The 8,475-nt window shown below is 33.0% G+C and overlaps 1 long non-coding RNA gene across 1 annotated transcript; it reads left to right on the top strand.

Moving 5' to 3' along the window:
- Positions 1-2,452: 2,452 nt before the first annotated feature.
- Positions 2,453-3,720, top strand: LOC111895338 (uncharacterized). Its single transcript, XR_006190691.2, has 3 exons — positions 2,453-2,605; positions 2,698-2,828; positions 3,020-3,720. It is a non-coding gene; the product is annotated as an uncharacterized LOC111895338 (long non-coding RNA).
- The last annotated feature ends 4,755 nt before the right edge of the window (positions 3,721-8,475 follow it).

Below are 8,475 nucleotides of genomic sequence, written 5' to 3'. Positions count from 1 at the left end.
TCTTATCTAAATCAAACTTAGTCTACAAATACAAAAAAAGTTAGTTAAATACCAATCAGAGCAACATATTTTTTTCATTTTTTTCAACACATCACATACATAAATACATATTTTTTTCAATTATTCCACATATTACATACATAAATACACACGTATATATACAAATACACATAAACATGTTTTCTAAATATACTCATTATAACATCATACTTTTTTTCCTATTATAGCAACCTAACTTTTTTTGATTTTTTTCATATATACAAATTACATATATAATTTCAAAACTCATACATTACATATATAAATACATTTTTTTTCGATTTTTTCTACATATTACATAAATAAATACACACATTATATATACAAATACACATAAACGTGTTTTCTACACATACTCATTATAACATCATAATTTTTTTTTCTATTATAGCAACCTAACTTTGATTTTTTTCATACATACGAATTACATATATAATTTTAAAACTCATACATTACATATATAAATACATTTTTTTCCATTTTTTCCACATATTACATACATAATATATACAAATACACATAAACATGTTTTCTATACATACTCATTATAACATCATACTTTTTTTTTTCTATTATAGCAACCTAATTTTTTTTTCAGTTTTTTCATACATAAAAATTACACATTCACATTCACAAATAAAACACATACAAATAACATACACATACAAAAAAAAATACTAATGTAAAAACACATAAATGCATAATACACATAAAAACACATTCAACTTAAAAAGGAACATGTGGTAGTCTAATTTCAAAATTTTCCGGCAAAAATTCCACAGATCCGACAACAACTCCGGCAACAACTCCGACAACAACACAACCTTAACTTAAAAGCTTAAACTAAGTAAATAAACATCAAAATATAGGAAGAATCGAAAATAAGGAAGAATTTTGACCTTAAATGGGTAAAAATTCCGGAATTGAAGTATGATCGTCTCCTCTTGGTCGTCGGTAATGGAAGTCTAGGTCGCCGGTATTGGTGGCAATGGAGGTTTGGACAGCGGTGGTGTGTGCAATGGAGGTTTGGACGGCGGCAACGGTGGTGTAAGAAAGACCGGCGATGGAGAGAATGAGAGAAAAGACAAACATAATACGCAAGAAAGAGCGAACTGGAGGGGTTATCTGCGCGGACCTTTAGCGACGACGCATGGGTATTAGCGGCGACGAATGGGTATTAGCGGCGACAAGCCTGGAGGGAAAAGTCAGCGCCTTTTTTCACGCCGTTACAACCGTTCGATTGAATACATATCGAACGGATAGGGTTCATTTGACGCGGATCGCTACTGTTGAGTATTAGCGGCGACAGTTGGCATTAGCGGCGACATGTAACGCGTCATTTACATGTCGCCGCTAATGCCTGGTGTCACTGCTAAAGTCGTCGCCGCTAATACCCACATTTCTTGTAGTGGTATGGAAATAATTCAAGATGAGAAAGACCTCAATTATGAAAAAAAGACATTGAATCTAACACGTACCAAAAAGCAATACAATGATGAAATACATGGTTAAAGGTAACTTTCATGATAACATCACAACGCTTAAGAAGCAACCTGTACGCATACAAGCTCTGGTTAGTTGGAACGAACTACCTATTGACATCCTTTCCCTTGACAGTGAAGTTGTGGTCTTATAAAATTTGAAAAATGTTTTCAATAAAAAAACTAGGTAAATTTTCTTAGCCATTTAAAATGCGACTAGAAATGCAACCACTTTTTCTATCCGAAAATGGTAGTTTCAATTATGCAAGCACTAAAACAAAAGATTGAGCATTAATTGAGAATCATATCTAATCAATTTGCACGTAGTGCACCCATCCTTTAAAGTAAGATAAGCTTACGAAAGCAGATAATGGTTCCTATGTTCAATCAGCGCAATTAGATGGGTGGGTGACATATGCATCAAAAAATGGCCACCTGGACGTCCACAGTAGTTAAGGGAAACCAATCCTCATAATGAACAGCTATTATGAACAAATGTTATTTTGTTAACACTATGCATGACGACAACGGGAGTAGCAAAGCACCAAATATATATAAATTATAATAAGGAGAAATTTTACCAATTGAAGAAATCCTCCAAATATCGGGCAGCTATTGTCAAATCACCCACAGTTAAATAGACTGAAAAATTATTGAAATTAATAAGCTAAGTAATCATATGATTGACGGAAATTCTGAAAATTACATGATTTTATAATTAAAATATAATAATTTAAACCCAGAACAGAACCAAAATTATGGAAGTTTAAATTTGGAATTTACTGGGCATTCAAATTTAATTTGTTCGAAACTCTGGTATTTAATTAAAGAAATAAGGAAAGTTGCATGCTATCTTAAAGAACTCGTGGTCCCACCATGCTCAGCCTTCGCTGTCTATATAAAGGGATTACTCACCCATCTCTTAAGCACCACTAACAAGAAAGATGTAGTGAGAAAGGTAGCAGTTCCTTAAACTACACTTGGTGTTTGAGGAGGAAGAGGACAGATATATACTTGTATTAGTTATTAGTTAAGGAAGATGACGTGGAACATGGCTCACCTCACTCTTGCATTTAACCTTCTTGGTATATAACCCCTTCAATTCCCTCTCCTCCCCTTGCATCTATATTTTCGTTGATGATTCTGCTGCTAACATTTTTCTTTCAAATATTTGCAGGTAATTATAATATCGTCTTGTTCATGGTATTTCTTGCACTAATGTAAGTCTCTGACGTTTTTTTTAATATGCTTTTAATTAACCTCTTCTCCCCATCTTTATGTGTTTTTGTAGCACCTTTGGGAGTTCTGGTACGTCTATACAGATATATATATATATATATATATATATATATATATATATATATATATATATATATATATATATATATATATATATATATAAAATTTTATTAACCTTGTGATAGATGAATCTTTTCTTTTTACATTTCACATGGTGAAATTTCATAATATGTATGATATTAATTAATATTATTTTTCAGCGACAAGTGATTAAAACAAAAAGCGTAGAGTATATGCCAATTCTATTATCAGTAGCCCTCACCCTTAGCGCTGTTATGTGGTTCTTTAATTTATGGCCTTCTTCTTGGTGTCTTAATAGTTAATACCATCTTTTACAGATTCCAAATGTACTTGGATTCACGTTTGGTATAATTCAAATGATATTATATTATGTGCATACAAAAACAAAAGCCCGATTATCAGTGAAAAAATGTGTAATTGTGAAGAGAAAGTCGCAGATCAAAAACTCCCAGAATTTAGAGATCAGAAAATCATTGATGTTGTAAAGCTGAAAATTTTGTTGCATGTTGACATTCGTCCGGTGTCCCCACCAAATACTCATAACACTAATTTTGTGGATTCTAAACATCAAGCTCTCCCTGATGTGACAAATTGCACAATTGAGGTTGGAGCATGAAACGTACACTTGAATTTTGATGAAGAGGAAAACCAAATTAACTAGGTCGATCACATCTTCTTAGATAAAGTGGTTGACATGGTATATGTGAAATATAAAACTTGTAATGATAGTTTTATGAAAGGCAAAAGGATATCTTTATGGAAGGGAATAATTTCTCTTTTAGGAAGAATTGAAAGGAATGGTAGTCTTTCTTTCTAATTGGAGTGATAGCTTTATGGAAGGATAATTTTCTTTTTGAATAAAGAACTGGAACGTTTTACATTTTCTTAGATATTAGTTATGTTTCAAGGATATAAGGAGATATATCTTGATTTATCTTGCAATTAAATAATGGTAGTGTAACGTGTCTTAACAATTTAATATTATAACTTTTAGGCTATAGATAGAAGTAGAAGTAGTTTCCAAGAATTTTATGTAATCTCAACTGTAACCTTTTTTTTTCATTCCTAGCGAAGACTAGAAAACTTGTAGCATTCCCTTTTCTAATTTATTTCTCCGTGTTCCATAACAATAAAGCTCATAACTTAATTAAACACTTAATTTACCTTCAATAATCAGCATACATTTGATCGTATTAATTTCCAACAAGTGATATCAAATATTGGTAATTCGTATGCAAATAATGGCTGCCATTAAAGGAGACGGTGTTCAAATATCCGAGTAGAAAGGTAGTATTACATTATATTATCCGATGCTTAGGAGTCCGTGTGAACTATAAAAATGAGAGTGGATTTTCAAGCATAAGGTGTGTGGAATGCCATTTAAAGCACAAAAGTGGAAGAACAGAAGGATTAGATGGCTCTTTCGGCTATTTATCAAGCGATTCTCGAGGACGTGCTGCTAACGTTAGCGAAGAAGGACATTGATAAATAAGTATGGGAAATGCTTAAGATGATGCACATGAGAGCGATCGGGTAAATGAGGCTATAATACAAGGGAAAATGACTAAGGGTTGTAACCAACTACTGTTTTGTTTATTTTTTTGTTTATTATTATTTTTTTTTGTACATTTGGTCTGATCCTTTTGTTGTACATAATATATCATCTAACTTATTGTTTGTGTTCATCATAAACTTTTTGATCAACTATCATAGGTGATAGTCGGTCAAAAGGGTTACGGTGAACACAAACAACAAGTTGGATGATATATTGCATACAAAAAAAAGGCACCAAATGTGAACAAAAACAATAGTTGGTTATCCTCATAAGTCATTTTCTTTTTTATTATTTCCTCATGTATATATTTTTATAATAGTTAGACAAAATTTCAAAAATGGTTTTTGTGGTTTTCAAAAAATATTAAGTTCACGATAACCTTTCATTGAGTTACACCGATGCTCTATATGGTTTCTAAATGTTACATAGTTGGCCTTTCCGCCATTAAATCTAATTTTTGACTTGTTAAATTTTTATGAATGACCAATTTACCCTTGTGTTAAATATGAAGTAGTAATATACCCAATCAAACATGTATACAGTTTACTTCAAATATATATATTTTACTGCTCTTGGTGACTTTGACGTTGTTCTTCTTCTTCTAGAAATGGCTTAAAAGTAAGTTGCTCATAATGTTATGCTTATTATATCAACATACGTTTAGGCCTCAGTTGCATCTTATCACTTATTTGTAAAAACAACTTATTCGTAATATTATGCTTATTAACAAACAAAAGCTAGAGCATCACTTCTGATTATAAAGATTCCATTATTATAAACAATACCAAGGGTGAACAAGTTATCCCTCAAGAGTAATGATCAATTATAAGCAACCTAGTGACAATATCGAAACCAAGAACAAATAGTGTTCAATACTCAGGAGGGTAACCAACTGTTGATTTTGTTCGCATTTGGTCATTTTCCATTTTTTTTACGCAATATACCATCGAACATATTGTTTTTGTTCGACATATCCCCTTTGATCGACTATCACATGTGATAGCCGGTTAAAAAGGTTATGATGAAGACAAACAACATGTTTGATGGTACGTTGCATACAAAAAAAATGAAAATGACAAAATATGAACAAAATCAACAGTTGATTACCCTATTGATTAATTTTCCCATAGTACAAACATTGAGAAGTGACTTCAAGGTGATTCGAATGAAAGACGGTGAATCAGTGGATGCTTTTTTCGTGATACTAATTAAAAACCATTGCGACCGGTATTGACCTCTAGGTGAAAAAATTAAGGAGATAATGGTGATGAAGCATTTTATTTCAGTTATCTCTTACCTTGTATGAAAATGGTAACATATATCCACATTTTGGAGATTTAAAATTATGGATGTGGGAGAGCTTGTGGGTAGTTTTAAAACCATAAAAAGAGACTTATTCGGGGTTATGGTGAACAAAGAACATTACAAGGAAAAAGTACTAGACCGATATAATGAGTTTCAGATGGTCAATAATAAGTCTCTGATGATTATCGGTGATTGGTTTAACTACTCTTAGATGCCTAGTTGTAGATAGTTTTTTTTTTATGTATATAGGACATAAATTAGTACCTATTACATCAAAGTATCTGAGATCAAAAATTAATCTTTGTTTCTATCTTTAGTGGTGGCAAAAATATATAACCGTATCCGATGGACACCCAGGTACCCAAATCCAAATTGACTAGGGACAAGGGATCCCTGAATAGGAAAACCATCCAATATTAAAAAGATTTTTAAAAGCATTTTCAAATAATACAATGTTTTAGAAAAAGCTAGAATTGAAAAAATGATACTGGAGTAAATATAAGAGGAAAACAATCAATGGTAGTCACTTTTGAAGCATTAATTTTCGCTTATTCCATGAACAAGATGGTCAAATTAATGAAGAGGGTGATGTGAACCACATTATAGCGTACATGTGTCTTAGCTCAAGTCTACTTTCTTTCTGTTTTTCATATGGCTAATAATTGTGTCTGAGATTTGTTAATGGCATACAACTTATAATATAACATATAGGCATCCACATTTGAACCGATATACATTAGATGATTGTTGAATCTCGGTTGGTCATGTTTTTCCTTTTTTTTCGCTTTTTTTTTCCTATATTTCATTACCCTCAAAGACACTAGTTATTTGTTAGATATGGGGACTTATCATCAGATCTGGAATTTTAAAGACTGGATATTTTTATTCTGGGAGCAGATCTCAAGATCATGGGCCAATTTTGTCACACCCCGAAACCGATGGCGGAAACGTTTCGGGGTGGAGGACATCATGTATATCGCAACCAATGTACATAGTAAGCGTAGTAAACACAAAACATTACATTACATAAAATCATTACATTTGTTTGAAATCAAAGTGTTACAAGTGTTATACATATATGTCAAATGAACAAAAGCAAAGACGAGTCTTCTATATGCTCCGTCTTCTCCAAAAGATTGTTGGGTACCTGCCTAATGTGGACCTGAGAATACAAGCAGTTTGAAAATCAACATAAAGCTGGTGAGTTCATAAGCGGTTTATTTTTGTAAAAAACAAGTTTCCTTTGGTTTTTTGAAAAATTCGTTATCCAAGAAAATCCCATATTTTCTTATAAAGAAAGTTTAGTTATCCATTCGTTACACAATTTAGTTAAGAGCAGTTATGTATCCCAGGAAAATCCCTTATTTTCCTAATAGTCATGGTTAGTTCTTGATTCGGAATGCAATGTACTAGTATCTACCATACTTGTAGTATTAGTTAGGTATTCTGATATCCTAGTTATCCTACATGCGAATGTTGAATATCTACTTTACTTATCTGTATTTTCGAATGTTTGGAGACACTCAGAGACGTACATTAGTTGTATATTCGATGTTCTGGTGACTTCCAAAGGCATACTTTAGTCGTATTTCCGAAGCTCTGTCGACATCCAAAGGCGTATGTTTTCGAAACTCTGTCGATATCCAAAGGCGTACTTTCGATTTATTTCCATAACTCTGGTGACACTCAAGGCGTACACTAGTTGTATTTCCGAAGTCTTGGTGTCATCCAAAGGCGCACTTTCGTATTCGTTCTGTTACTTTCTTTGTTATGTTACTTTCGTCGTTCTGATCCTAACTGTACTTTCGTCGTTTTGTTACTATCCGAGGGCGTATCTTATTAGTATCAATCCTAATTAATGATTAGTATGAATCCTTCACAAATTATGAAATATAACATAGTTTATAACACTTTTATCAAGAATTCTAAGACTAGTCTGAAAGCTAACTCTGCAATTCGAACTATTGGTTAATACATTTTTCAATATTAAAAGCATACAGAATATAAACAATTGAACTGAAATAATAATTTTGAGTACAAGATTTCCTTGTACTTTTGCTTGTATCCCCCCTGAAAACATTTGAAAAAAACGGAAAAAGAGTAGGGGTATGAACTCACCAGTCGCGGAATGTGTCGGTTTGAATGTTAAACGTCAGTTCGGGGCTTGAACGCGTGCAAGGTTCCTATGTAATTTGAAAAGATACACATTTGTATCTAATTAGGCTTTGTACTACTAATTAGTTGAGGATATACACTTCTAGTCGCGAAAACACTTCATTACAAGTGTTTGGAGTGACCCGGGTGGCATCTATGGATGTGTATGGCTTGGATATGGAGTTTACTCTTCAAGAGTAAACTCCTAAGGGAGTTTACGGCCCTAATGACCTACTCCCCATGAGTTTATGGCCGTAAACTCATGGTGGGGTGTTCTAGGGTGCTAAATGGTCTTACAACTCTTGAGGGTTAATGATAGGCTTGGTTTTAAGGCATTGGAATGGGATTTGAACATCATAGGGACCATTTGAGGAGTTTACGTCAGTAAACTAGGAGTTTACGGCCGTAAACTCTTATGTGCTCATTCAAAGTGTGTTTTAGTGGTCCTAGGTCAATCCCAAGTATTTCTAGCTCAATATACAAGTCATGGGGTGAAATTAGGGCATCATTTGACTAAGTTATATGAGTTTACGGCCCAAGAACCTATCCTTGGGGGGTTTATGGCCATGAACTCCTAAGGGGGTAGTTTTTATTAAGTTTAAGGCTCCTAACTCGTTTGTG

The sequence above is a fragment of the Lactuca sativa genome, chromosome 4 (genome assembly GCF_002870075.4).
Source record: "Lactuca sativa cultivar Salinas chromosome 4, Lsat_Salinas_v11, whole genome shotgun sequence".
In the NCBI taxonomy this organism is placed as follows: Eukaryota; Viridiplantae; Streptophyta; class Magnoliopsida; order Asterales; family Asteraceae; genus Lactuca; species Lactuca sativa.
Note: the sequence above shows the minus strand (reverse complement) of the source record. Positions and strands in the feature narration are given on the sequence as shown.